Consider the following 15,387-nt stretch of genomic DNA (forward strand, 5'->3'; position numbering starts at 1 on the left):
CAAGGTATATGAACTAAGGCCTATGACAATTACTCTACTGAATTCTTTAGTACTTTTTTAGAACTATCAAGGGTTTTGTATAGCACAAGATCAGAAGATGTCAGTAATAAGTTTTAAGAAGGGAGATTTGGCAGGTTATAAATTCTGTGCACAGTGTCTTATTAGGGGCAGAAATTTCCAAAATAGGGCTCTTGGCATTACTGGGAGGTCACTAAGAACATTTTTGTGGGATGCTCACACTCAGAATGTACCTTTGGTAATCCATTGTAAAGTAACAAGTGTTAGAACTTGTGTTTATATTAATCTAAAGCACTCAAATGTACTTATTTATGGGTTTATTAATGTAAATGGGTACCCCAAGATTTGGTAGTTTACCTGTTCCCTTTTCTACAAATATAAAACATTTGTAGAACATCTAAAGAACATTTAATACTCTTTAAATGTCTTTTAATCTACAAGTTTTCCCACTATCCACTTCCATATAATTTATATACTTATTACCATAGTTCCTTTGAATGCTTGATGTTTTCCTTACATGTTTTCAGAAGCATCACCAAGCATACTCATCTGCAAACCATGGGCAACATGCCCAGTTTGCTAATGAAGATGTTAGATTTAGTAAACATGATTGGTTAGTTGTAGCTAAGAATAAAGTTATTGGTAAAATTATTTAAGAACATTTGTCACACAAATAAGAATTCTTAATAGAGTACATTCCTATCAGTCAAATTAATTTCATACCTTTTTCAGCCATTAGGGGAAAGCATTCATTTCTGTTGTATTTCTAAACTTTAAAATTAACATATATCTTTCATGTATTTTAATATAAATAAAGACTTTCTAAATTGTTATAACAACATCGAGGTCATGCATGGATAATATTCCTTGGGGTATTAAAAAGAAGTAGACATTTATGTTTAACATTTTTTTCTGTCTTCTGATGTGACCTGCTAATTAGCACAAAAAGAAGGATACACCTACTGAATAAATTAATCAATAGGCAAAAAAAAAAAGAAAAAAAGATTGCTAAAATATTAAATATAATTTCTCAGTTATTTCTCTGTCCTTTTTTAGTTTTAACTAACTATAACTCAATTTCTGGTATTTATCATTTCAGTGCTTTAGAATTTCTAGGATACTCAAACTTGTATTTTTGAGTGGCAAGATTTAAGTTTGTAAGTACTTTTTCCTGTTGGAACTTATTTTCAGTTAAACTGTATTAAATTATCACTATTAGTTCTTATAGGCTATACAAGGCTTAAAATAATGTTATTTCAAATACATTTATCAATATAAAATATTGAATAATTAACCAAAGTATATTGAAAATACTGAGATTTAAAAATGAATCACTAGAATTCTGTGAGTACCTACTCAGGAATCAAAAGCATGTTATTTTTAAATATAAACTTTAAATTTCACAATTATACATTGAGGTATTATATATTTAATTTAAACATGAAAAGTGAAGCTCAGCATATTTGGCCATATACTCAATAACGTGTTGCTAATAATGGGAGAACAGGGATTTGAAACCATGTCTGTCACTATAAAAACAATTCTTTATTTATATCTATTTTGAGGGCATATATACTATTTTCTAAATTAAAATTTTATCAAGATCATTGTAAATTCCCATGCTGATGTCACATACAATAGAAATCCTGTTTTTTTACCTAGTTTCGCCCAAAGGTCATAATTTGCTAAATAGTGTAATATTATAATTATTATATATAGTTCTTCATGCATATAATCCACAAATTGTATTTAGGTTTTCCAGCCTTTCTTTTACTTGTGCGTGTGTGTGCATTTAGTTGTACGTAATTTTATCACTTGTGTGAATTCGTATATCCACTATAACAATGAAGATACCAAACAATTCCATTATCACAAGATGACCTTGTGTTGTCCTTTTATGGTGACACTGAGCTCTTTCCTGCCACTCCAACCTCACAATCCCTAACCCCTAGGGATCGTTAGTATGTGGATTCTCAATCTTTATAATTTTTTAATTTTAAGAATGTTATATAAATAGAATCTTACATGTGTCATCTTTGAGACTGACTTTTCTTCACTAAGGATAATGCCCTTGATATCCATCCAAATTATTGTGTGTGTCAATAGCTTGTTGTTGCTTATTGCTGACTAATATTCCATGCTCTAGATATAATAGAGTTTGTTTAACCACATACCTGTTGAGAAATATCTGAGCTTTTTCCAGGTTTTGGATACTGCAAATAAAGCTACAATAAATATTCATGCACGGGTTTTTGGGTGAGCATATATTTTTATTTCTTGGAATAAATGTCCAAGAATGTAATTGCTTAGACATATGGTAATTGCATCTTTAGTTTTATGTAAAACTCTCGAACTATTTTTAGAGTGGCTGTGCCATTTTATATTTTTACATTTCTACCAACAGTGCTTAAGCGGTCCAGTTTTTCCACATTATCACCGTTAGTATTTGGTGTCATATCTTTTTATTTTAACCACTCTGATTTATGGGTTGTGAGTTTCTTTGTGGTTTTTATTTTATTTGTCTCGTGGCTAAAAATGTGAACATCAAATTTTCATGTGATTAGTGATCATTATTATGTCCTCTTCAGTGAAACCTCCATTCATTTCTTCTATTTTCTAATTGTGTTATTTATATTTTTACTGTTAAGTTTGATGAGAATTTTATAAATTTTAAATACTAGTTTTTTGTGGTATATGTGGTTTGCAAATATTTGCTCCTACTATGTAGCTTTCTGTTTGTCTTATTCAGATGGTATTGCACAGAACAAGCTTCTAATTTTGATAAGGTCCAATTTATAATCTTTTCCTTTTATAGATATGTTTTTAATGTTATATTTAAGAATTCTTTTCCTAGCTATGAAAGATTTAACAGTATTTTTTTCTAAAATGTGTCATATTTGGGAATTTTATATTTCCATCTATTATTTATTTTGAATTTATTTTTGTGAAAGGTGTGAGTTTTGCTATGGTTTGGATGTGGTTTGTTTCTCTCCATCAAAAGTTATGTTGGAATTTGATCCTCCATGTGCCAGAGTTGGGAGGTGGGACCAGGGGGTGGGGGTTGTTTGGATTATGCCAGAGGATCCCTCGTGAAAGTCTTGGTGCTCTTCTGCAGGTAGTAAGTGAGTTTCCACTCTTGTGAAACTGGATTGGTTCTTGAAAGAATGAATTAGTGGTTGTTATGAAGCCAAAACACCCCTGCGATCTTCCCCTCTTGCACATGTCCACTGCCCTTTTGATCTTCTCTGCCATGTTGTGACACAGCACAAATGCTATGGCCAGAAGCCATATCTTGAATTTACCAGTTTGCAGAGCTGTAAACTAAATAAATCTATTTTCTTTCTTTTTCTTTTTTTTTTTTTAATTAAATCATAGCTGTGTACATTAATGCAATCATGGGGCACCATATGCTGGTTTTATATACCATTTGACATATTTTCATCACACTGATTAACATAGCCTTCCTGGCATTTTCTTAGTTATTGTGTTAAGACATTTATATTCTACATTTAGTAAGTTTCACATGTACCCTTGTAAGATGCAGCATAGGTGTGGTCCCACCAATTACCCTCCACCCATCCTCCTCCCACTCCTCCCTTCCCTTTCCCATATTCTTAGGTTATAATTGGGTTATAGCTTTCATATGAAAGCTATAAATTAGTTTCATGGTAGGGCTGAGTACATTGGATACTTTTTCTTCCATTCTTGACATACTTTACTAAGAAGAATACGTTCCAGTTCCATCCATGTAAACATGAAAGAGGTAAAGTCTCCATCTTTCTTTAAGGCTGCATAATATTCCATGATGTACATATACCACAATTTATTGATCCATTCATGGGTCGATGGGCACTTGGGCTTCTTCCATGGCTTAGCAATTATGAATTGGGCTGCAATAAACATTCTGGTACAAATATCTTTGTTATAATGTGATTTTTGGTCTTTTAGGTATATACCTAGTAGAGGAATTGTAGGATCGAATGGCAGGTCGATTTTTAGATCTCTAAGTGTTCTCCAAACATCTTTCCAAAAGGAACGTATTAGTTTGCATTCCCACCAGCAGTGCAGAAGTGTTCCCTGTTCTCCACATCCACCCCAACATCTCTGGTTTTGGGATTTTGTGATGTGGGCTAATCTTACTGGAGTTAGATGATACCTCAAAGTGGTTTTGATTTGCATTTCTCTTCTACTGGGTTTGGGGTTGGAATGTTCTTTCTTTGCTAGTTGCTTGAGATGTCTCATTACGTTGTCAACTTCCTCTCTTTCTGTTCTCTTGAGGAAGGCTAGCAGTGCTACAAATTTCCATCTTAGGACTGCTTTTTCAGTATTCCAGAGGTTCTGATAATTCATGTCTTCATTGTTGTTTTGTTCCAAAAATTTGGCAGTTTTCTTCTTAATCTCATCTATGACCCAGCTATCATTCAGCATAAGGTTATTTAACTTCCATGTTTCTGTATGAGTATGCAGATTCCTGTTGCTACTGAGTTCAACTTTTATTCCATGGTGATCTGAGAAGACACAAGGAATAATTTCTATTCCTTTAAATTTACTGAGGTTAGACTTGTGACCTAAGATGTCATTGATTTTGGAGTATGTTCCATGGGTTGATGAGATGCCATGGCACTCTACAGAGGGCAACAAGGTAGGATCTCTCTTAAAAAAAAAAAAAACTTTATAGGAGTTTGGTTATTTAATTAAATAAAATAAATATAAAAAGTACAAAAAAATAAATAAAAAGAATGTGTATTCAGTTTTGTTGGGATGAAATGTTCTGTAGATGTCTGTTAAATCCAAATATTAAACGGTTAAGTTTAAATCTAAAATTTCTTTGCTCAGCTTCTTATTGGAGGATCTATCCAACACTGCCAAAGGAGTGTTAAAATCTCCAACTATTATGGAGCTAGAAGAAATCAAATTGCTCATGTCTGTTAGAGTTTCTCTCATAAATTGAGGCACATTCTGATTGGGTGCATAAATATTAATAATTGAAATCACATCATATTGAGTATTACCCTTAACAAATATGAAGTGACCATTCTTATCCTTCCTTACTTTTGTTGGTTTAAAGCCTGTCGTATCTGTAAATAGAATTGCAACACCTGTTTTTTTCTGAATTCCATTTGCTTGAAATATAGATGACCATCCCTTCACTCTGAATCTATATTTATCTTTTAAGGTAAGATAAGATTCTTGTAACCTGCAGATATCTGGCCTGAGTTTTTATATCCAGTCAGCCAACCTGTGCCACTTTAGAGGACAATTTAAGCCATTCACATTAATGAAGAATATTAATAACCCTGGTAGAATTTGGGGTATTGAGTTTTTCGAAAATCCAGTGGACATTTTTAATCCTTTCACCACTGTGGAAGTTGGAGTTTGATCAAAAGTTTCTGAGTGAGTTTACTTTTGTGGTAGAGGATTGCACTGGTCATTATGCAGGATAAGTCTGAGAATATCCGAAAGAGCTGGTTTAGTTATGGCAAATTTCATCAACATGTGAATGTCATTAAAGTATTTAATTTCTCCATCATGAATGAAACTCAGTTTAGTTGGATACAGGATCGTGGGTTGAAAGTTATTTTGTTTTAGGAGATTAAAAGTCGATGACCACCCTCTTCTAGCTTGAAAGTTTTCAGCAGAGAGATCTGCAGTCATTCTAATATTCTCCCTTTGTAGGTTATGGTTTTCTTACATCTGGCTGCTTTCAAAACTTTCTCCTTCATATTAACTATAGTGAAGTTAATTATAATTTGCCTGGGGGATGTCTTATTTGGGTTGGGTCGTGCTGGGGTTCTGAAACTCTCTGCTATCTGAATTTCAGAGTCTCTTGGCATGTCTGGAAAATTTTCTTTCATAATTTCATGGAGAAGAGCTTCTGTGCCTTTCGATGCTGCTTAGTTGCCTTCAGGGATTCCTATGAGGTGAATATTAGTTTTCTTCAAATTATCCCAGAGCTCTCTGAGAGAATGATTTGTTTTTGCTCTCCATTTCTCTTCCTCTTTGAGAGTTTGGGAGCATTCAAAAGCTTTGCTTCAATGTCAAAAATCCTTTCTTCTGCTTGCTCCACTCTGTTACCTAGGGACTCTACTGTATTTTTCATATCTTTGAGGGCTGCAAATTCTTGTCTCAATGTGTCAAAATCTTTGGTGATATTTGTCTTTAAATTCGTTGAATTCTTGACAACTTTTGAATTGCTCCTGGAATTTCTAATTCCAACTTTTTCCTCTATTATGTTAATCTTGTTTGCAATCCAAATTCTGAATTCAATTTCTGACCTCTTCGCCATCTGTTTATGAATGGGATCTTCAATTGTGTCTGCCATATCTTTCCTTTGGGGGGTTGATCTACTCTGGTTATTCATTACTGGAGTTTTTCTCTGATTCTGCCCCATGATTATTTTATACCGTTTGACTAGATGAGCCGATAAAGAGAAGTTAGGTTGGGGGCTCCAGGAGTAGTGCTTAACCAGCCCTTTGCCCAAAAGCTGGGACTGGTGTCTGTACCTTTTCCCCTGGAGCTTTGCCAAGGACCCGTATAGTGCTACAGCCTGAGAAACTGGGGACCTGCTTGGTGTGGTGGGGCTAAGTGGCTCTGTCTTGTTTTCATCTGGTCTCTGTCCTACTCTAGTGAATCAGTTACACTGGGTTCAAGTCTCAGTGCAGAAATACCAGCAATTAAGTCACTCCGCCCTCCACAGGCAACAATTGGAAAAGGAAAATCAAATCTTCCCACAACCACAAACCCAGGGTACCACTTGGATAGTCCTTGGGTGATTGGCCCACTTCAAGGGGTCCAAATCAATTGTCTCAGTCAGCAACTGTCTCAGGTGGGAGAGTTCAAAAGGTTTCCAGCAACTAGATCACAGGGGTCTGCTGGCAACTCAAGTATGACTCCCTCTCGTCCACTGTGAAGTCAGGAGGACCCACCCGCAGATAGATTAGTCTGTGAAGGTTGATACCTCCTTCTCTACCTTTGCACCTCTGTCACACTGAGTCACTGATAACCCCGCAGAGCTGTGACCCTGAGCAGATGCTCAGGGGTTTGCGCCTGCCTGAATCACAGGGAGATCTATGTTTCCTCAGCCAGGTTGCTGCTCTCTGCCACTATCTGACAGGGGGAGGTGAGGCCTGACAACCTTGGGTGCTTAATGGAGGCTAGGGCAGTTCACTCAGTTCCAGCCCTACCCCTGATTGATGTTGCTGACAGAACAGAACAACTTTGCAGAATTTGTTTTTGTCCTGGCTATATTCCCCTGGAGATCATATGCTGTTTGAGTTCACTGAAACTACAACTCAGGCCCGGTCTATGCCGCTACCCGGTCTCGGCTGCAGTTTGTATTGGGGCAGCATGGTTAGCTGTCAGTTCCAGCCTTTGCCTGCACTCCTATGATGCCCTGAGGGGATTCCCCCCTCAACTATGATCCCCTGAGGGCTGGGTGTATCTTAGGCTCAGTAAAGTGGTCCTCTGGGTCAGCCCCACCCTGAGAGTCTGTGGTCTCTGCACATGCATGTATTCTAGTCCCCGCACTCCACCCAGCTGGGTACCGCCTCAGGCAAACCCTTTACTCACAGGGCCTGCATTTCTGTCCCAGATCTGTTCCACCAGTGGCTGCCACCAGAGAAGATGCCCGGCCTCCTCTGGTTGCCCAGAGAGATAGGGGGTGTGGCTCCGGAATATCCAGGGGTAAGCCCTATTTTTGCTGCTGTGGCTGTTGCTCTGTGCCTCGGGGCACCACCGCTCCTGTATTGTTCCCTCTCAATTGACCGTCCTCTCCTTACTCCCATGCTGCAGAATCAGAACTGACCAGCAGCAGTCTATGCCCTGTCCACACCTCTCGAGAAAATACCCAAGAATCTGGACTCCTGGGGGACAGGCCTCCAGACCTCAGAGTGAGAGTGGAGGGAAGTGCTTGGGGTTCAGAATTGCAGGTAGAGAATATATACAGTTTTATGCCTGGCAGGAGAGAGCCAGGGACACCCTAGTAGGGGAAGTAGGTCCAGTTTTTAGAGGGTCTCTCTTGTGGGATAACATGGGAGGACTTTTGAAGTCTGCTTGCTTGTTTGTATGGAGTACTGCGAGCCATTCTCATGGAGGAGGGGACTCCTGTCCACTTGTCAGTGAATTTTTTACCTTTTGTTTGCATCCTTGGGGTCGCAGCTCACCTCAGCAGGGTTGATGTGCATTCTTCAACCTTCTCTCTTGGCTCAGCTTTAATCCACCAGGTTACTTGCTAAACTTCTATCCTTTAACTCTCCTTCTGGACGGGAGCCTCTGTGGAAAGCTGGCTTCAGTCAGCCATCTTGCCTCTGCCTCTCTTATTTCTATTTTCTTTATTAATGACCCAATATCAGTTAATATTTTATAATAAAAGGAAACAAATTAAGGCAAAATTTCAAACTGAGATTCATTATTTTTGCTTATGAATATCCAATTAGTAGTACTATTTGTTAAAGACCACACCTCCTCCATTGGAATGCTTTTCCTCTTTATTAACAGTCATTTGGGTTTATTTATATGCCACATAGTCTGAATTACAGCAACTATAGACTAAGACTTGAAGTTAGAAAAATGATTTCTCTCATTTTATTCTTATTTTTCATTTCTTTTTGTGATACCATTTCCTTAGTTTTCTATATGATTGTATAATAACCTCATCTACATCTATAAAAAGACTTGTGAATTCGGAAAGAATTATGACATAGCTGTGCATCAACTTGGGGAACATTGATATGTCTACTATGCTGATTCTTTCAATCCTTGAATACATTATGCTTCTCCATTTATTTAGATGCTTTCTGATTTATTTCATCAATGTTCTGGGGTTTCTAGCACACAAGTCTTATGCATGTTTTCTTGGTTCAATTTTTTTTTGTACAAATGTATATGGTATTATATATTTAATATCCATGTGATGTGTTCATTTCTAATATATAAAAATAAAGTTAATTTTTATATTTTGTTTTTGTATCATGTCTCCTTTTTGAACTCACATTTTTGTATTGGTAAATTCCTTGGATTTTCCTACATGGACTTTCATATCATAGGCGCACAGAGAAAGTCTTATTTCTTCCTTTCTGTTTATATGTCTTTTATTTTCTTTTCTTAACTACACTCCCTGGATTCCTAGCTCTGTGTAAATACACTGAATAAGGGCAACAAGAACGGAGACTCTAGCCTTTTCCAAATTTTAAATGGGAAGAATTTAATCTTTTGCCATTACGAATAATGTTAGTTACAGGATTTTGGTAGGTGCTTTTTATGACATTGAAGTAATTTGTCTCTATTCCTAACTTGCTGAGCATTTTAATCATGAATGAATGTTGGGTTTTATTAAACTCTTTTTCTGCATCAATTCATGTGATCATAGTTTTTAGTTGTTCATACAAAAATCACTATTTAATTTTCAAGTATTAAACTAGTCTTTGCTATGGTCTGAATCTTTGTGTCACCTCAATATTCATAGATTGAAATCCCAACTGCCAAGACCAATGGTATTGGTAGATTGGACACTTTGGGAGATTATTAGGTTGCGAAGCCCTAATAAATGGGATTAGTAGACTTATAAAGAAGCCCAAAATAAGTGTCTTGCCTTTTCTATAATGTGAAAACACAGAGAAAGTCATCATCTATGAACCAGGAACAAAGGCATATTCCATTTTAGCAAATATACCTTGAATCTGGACTTCCCAGCCTCCATAACTGTAAGAAATATTACATTTCTGTTTATAAGCTACTCAGTCTATGGTATTTTGTTTATAACAGCCTGAATAAAATAAAACAGTCTTGTGTCTTTGTGACAAATCCTACTTGCTCATGTTCTATGGTCATTTTTATACATTGTCTAATTTCATCAGCTGAAATTTTAGTTAAGATTTTTATCTAAATGTATGAAGGATATCAGTTTATAATTTCCTGTTTTTTATACTTTCTTTTGTTTTGATATAAGGTAATATTGCCTTTATAAAACAAGCTGAGAAGTATCTCTTCTATTTTCTGGAAGAGTTTTATTGAATTGGTATTAATTCTTCTTTCATTTTATAGTAGAATTTTCATGTAGGGTTGGAGATTCACTTTAGTGGATTTACTTAATCATTATTTTAGTTTCCTAAGATCTGTTTGGCTACTTTTATACCAATAGCCCACTGTCTTGTTTACTTTACCTCTGTACCTTTATTATATGATTATTCAAATGATCTATTTCATATTGAATGAGTTGTTGTGGTTTGTGTTTTGGAGGAAATGGTCTGTTCTCCATCTAATTTGTCCAATTAATGTTTGTAGAGTTCATTACCCTTTTGGTATGTGAAGGGTTTGTAGTGATGTTCTCTGTTTTCTTTCTGATATTTGTAATTTGTCTTGATTACCTTACCTCAGAATTAAATGTAAGATGTGTAAGTACCACAGAATTAAACGTAAGATGTGAAACTATGAAACTTTTAGGATAAACATAGGTCAAAATATTTTTGTAGCCTTTAAAAATGATAAGAGGAGAAATTTACCCCAAATGTTTAAATGAACAAATTTAATAATATTAAAAATGTATATTACAACTTCATTTGAGGTTATTCCAGGAACTTGAGGCCATTTTTATCATTCAATTGATTAATTTAAAAATTAATCAATGTATGTAACTCATAACACTAACAAAAATATGTTTATCACACTAGAATTCAAAGTAAGTATTTAATAATTTAGCCAATTAGTTGTAGGATGAAATTTTGCTCATTTGGTAAAGGATATTTGAAATGGTTCCATTGCAAACATCATATTCAATAGTGACATTTTGAAAGTTCTCTCTGAGAGTAAAAATATGACATCACTACCTTTATCATCACTTTTATTACATAATTCATTAAAGGTTCTATACTATACAGCAATAGAAAAAAATGTATAAATATTAAAAGGAAGATCTAAATGTCTTCTTGTTCACAGATTATATGATTCTGATACAGAAAATTTAAAAGAACTGGCTCAGTACCTGTTGCTCAACGGCTAGGGTACCAGCCACCTATACTGGAGCTGGCAGGTTCAAATTCAGCCTCAGCCTGCCAACCAATTATGACAACTACAATCAAAAAACAGCTGGGCATTGTGGTGGGTGCCTATAGTCCCACCAACTTGGGAGGCTGAGGCAAGAGAATTGCTTAAGCCCAATAATTTGAGGTTGCTGTAAGCTATGACGCCATGACCGTCTACTGAGGGTGACATAGTAAGACTCTGTGTCAAAAAAAAAAAAAAGAACTACTATTTACATTATTAGAATTAGTTAATGCATTTAGCAAAATTACTAGTTACAAGGCCGATATATGAAGCAATTATGGCTCCATGTACCAATAACAAACAGTAGAAACAATGATATTCAAATTTAAAATGGTATCGAGTGTGTCAAATACAAAGGATGAATTTAACATCAGATGTACTAGACCACTATAAATAAACTCACAACATTTTAATAAAAACAAATAAGTGATATACTTTTATGAATTGGAGGACCCCATGTTGCAGTTATAACATTTTTTCTCAAAATGTTGTTAATATTTAATGGTTTCTTAATCAGATTCCAGCAAGATTTTTATATAGAGTGTGTTTGTGTTTGTACATGTGTTTGAGATATATGTGTTTAAGCTGCTCTTAAAATATATGATGGAAAAACTACATGTTCTATGAACATCAAAAGTTATTTTAGAGCTCTTCTGCCTGGGACCTTATGTCAAGATGACACCTCACTGCAGCATCCGAATAGCAAATGTGTTGCTTTGTGTATCCCCGATTTATATTGACAGAACTTTGATATGTTGAAATATTAGAAGATGTTGAAACACATTTTTCTTAGTAAAGTATCACAAGAATGGAAAAGCAATTATCCAGCGTACTCAATACCATATGAAGCCAGTAGAACATCTAATGCATGCCACATAGGAGAAAAACCTCATTTCAATTCAAATTGGGGGGAGGGATTACAAAGGAAAGGGAGGTGGAGGAGGTTGGGATGCTCTCACTGAATGGGGATGGGGGTAGTGTTTGGCTAAATTCTCTTTGTGTCTGACAAGAGAGACTCTACCTACCAAAATCAAATATCTTGATCTGGTTGTTTGTATCCTCACATTAACCTGTAATAAATTTATTTTTTAAAAATGATTAAACAATCTTTTGTAGTTAAACCTAAAAGAGTAATTTTTAGAATAATTTTCCAAACGTAATTTTGTAGTTTTATTCAAACAGTACAATAAATTTTGACCTAATTTATTTATCAACTTTGAAATTACCTTTACCTTAATTTTATCAGCTTTATTAAAAAATTAAAAATTTAATATATTGGTGTTTCATTATTAATACAGAAATTAAAATAGTATGTTGATGTTGGCACAAACATAAAATAAGATTAATACAACAAAATGTGTCATTTAGAAGCAGAGCCATACATGCACGGACATTGACTCGAAACAAAATTGTACTGCAGAGAAGGAAGTATTCTTTTTAATAAAAGGACGCTGTATTAATTGGATATGCCTATCAAAACTTATCTTTACCCCTACTTCACTCTCTATTAATACAAAGATTTCTAGTCATAAAAAGATAAAAGAATATAATGCTAAGCAGTATACTAGGTATATGAAATTGACATAATGCTAGTGTTCAGAATATTTAAAGAACTTCTACAAATCAATAAGAGGGGAAGAAAAAGAGTCAACCAATCAACTAAATAAATCAGCAACCCAATAATAAAATGGACAAGAGATATAAAGATGCATTTTCCAGAAGAAAATATCCGTATGTCCATTATATGACATGCTGTTCAACATCCTTATTAGCTAAAATGCAAATTAAACACTTTGGGATACCACAGAATAACCACATGAATGGTTTAAATTAAAAAGGACTAACAACATTATTTGTTGGCAGAGATGTGCAATGATATCAAAGCTAACATATTCCTGGTGGGAGTATAAATTGAAAACTACTTGAGAAAATAGTCTGCTAGTATCTACTCATGCTGAATATTTCATATCATTTTATGGAGCAATTTGACTCCAAAGTTTATACCCAACAGTTACATGCAACAAAACACATTTGCAAAAATACCAACAGTAGAATTATCTATAATATCGTCAAACTGGTACCAAGGGTTGAGTGTCTAAACGTTAGTAGATTCATTCAATGAATGCTATATAAAAAGCACCAATGAACTATCTCTACCCACAGCAGCATGAAGAAAATGTACTTGAGTTAAAGGAAACCAATCATGAATAACTTGATTATAAAAGTACATTTATGTAAAAAACAAGGAAAAATTAATATGACATTCAAAATCAGATTAGGAATAAACTTTAAGGAGTAAGGCCAGAGAATAATGAGGAGGTAGCAGAAAGGCAACTTCTGGGATGTTGTTAGTCTCCCTCTCTTTCTCCCCCTCACCCTGCTTATTGGCCTATATAATTCACAAAAGTATACATTTTTAATTTGTGAAATTTTCTATATGCATAGTATTTTGCAATAAAATTAAATATTTTGTGGTCAAATAAATTTGAGAAGCACATTTGAGAAACATTTTGAAATTTAATGTTCCATTACTCTAAAATTTATACAAGCCATTAATTAATATAATCCTTTGGATTTCATCTCTAAAAATGTAATATACTATGTGCCATTTCCTAAATTCACTTCTAGATAATACATATTGGTAAATTTTCATTTACTTGCAAAAATATTTGGCACGGCATGTAAGTTCTTTATAATCTCATTCCTATTAATTTTCTCAGTCTCTTTCCTCTATTTCTGGGTTATTTACAATCTGTAAACCACATTGCATTAAGTGTGTTCTTCCAATAAATCTAGATATTTCTTTCTTCCTTATTCCTGTTCTTAAAGTATTTTTCTATCTATAATGTAGTTAAGTCGTAAGTAGTTTAAGAACTCAAATTATTCTTGTCCCCTTTAGAGAGAATCGTCTCTCTTTTTTTATAACAACCTGGCCTCCCTGTATAATAACATGTAAGATACTGAGTTGAAAATTAGAACATGAGCTCTGTGGATAATTGACTTTGCTTAGCATGATGTCCTGAAGGTTTATGAATGATATTGCACATAGCAGAGTTTAATTCCTTTTTAAAATCTGAGTAATATTCCATTGTATTTATATTGCACATTTTCTTTATTTGTTCTTCCATCAATGGACATGTATGTTGCTTATATGACTTGACTTTTGTCAATGCTGCTGCAGTGGACGGGGGAGTGCAGATGTCTATTTGAAATGCTGATTTCAATTCTTTTGGATATGTACCCAGAAATTGGATAGTGGAATCAAATGATTCATCTTTTTGAAATATGTCGAGGGCCCTTTACACTGTTTTCGATAGTAGTTCCACCATTTTACATTCCTATCAACAGTGTACAAGAATTTCAATTTCTCCACATTCTTGCTGACATTTTTTAAAAAGTAATAGTCATCCTAACAGGGGTAAAATACTATCTTGTGATTTTATTTGTAATTCCTTTATTGTTAATTATAGCAAGCATCTTTCTTACACCTGTTGGTCATTTGTATGTATATATTCCTCAGAGAACTGTCTCTTCATGTTCTTACCTTTGTTGTTGTTGTTGTTAAATAAGACTCTCTCTGATCCAGAGTGCAGTGGCATCATCATAGCTCACTTCAAGCTCAAACATCTGAGCTCAAGTGATCCTCCAGCCACAGCCTCCAAGTAGCCAGGTACATACCACACACCAAGCTAATTTTTCTCTTTTTATAGATACAGAGTCTCACTATGTTCCCTAGGCTCAAACTTCTGGTCTCAAGTAACCCTTCTGCCTTGGTTTCCAAAGTGCTAGGATTATAAGAATGAGTCAGCATGCCTGATCTTCTTTGCCCTTTTAAAAATCAGTTTATTTGCTATTGAGTGGTAGGAATTCCTTATATATATTTTTGATATTAAACTTTAGATATATGGTATATCTAAATTATCATAAACTATCAGACATATGGTTGACAAATTTGTTTTCCCATTCCAAAGGTTGATGTTCTATTCTGTTGATTGAGCTGTTGAATGGTAAATCCTGCCTGAGTCTGTTTATATGAAGTTTCTAAAATAGAAATAGACAGTAGAATGGTCATTGCTGGGGGATGAGAAGAGAGGGAAATTGGCAGTTGCTTAGTAGATATATAATTTCAGTTACAGAAGATGAATAAGTTCTATAGATCCGCCATACAAAATTGTGGTTATAGTTAACAATACTGTATTGTGCACTGAAAATTTGTTAAGGGCGTAGGTCTCATGTTACCGGTTTTTACCACAAACAAATAACAAAGAAAAAGCACTTGAGCAAACTTTTAGAGGTGATGACTACTTATTACCTTGATTATGGTGACAT

This window comes from Nycticebus coucang, chromosome 5 (assembly GCF_027406575.1).
Source record: "Nycticebus coucang isolate mNycCou1 chromosome 5, mNycCou1.pri, whole genome shotgun sequence".
Taxonomy (NCBI): domain Eukaryota; kingdom Metazoa; phylum Chordata; class Mammalia; order Primates; family Lorisidae; genus Nycticebus; species Nycticebus coucang.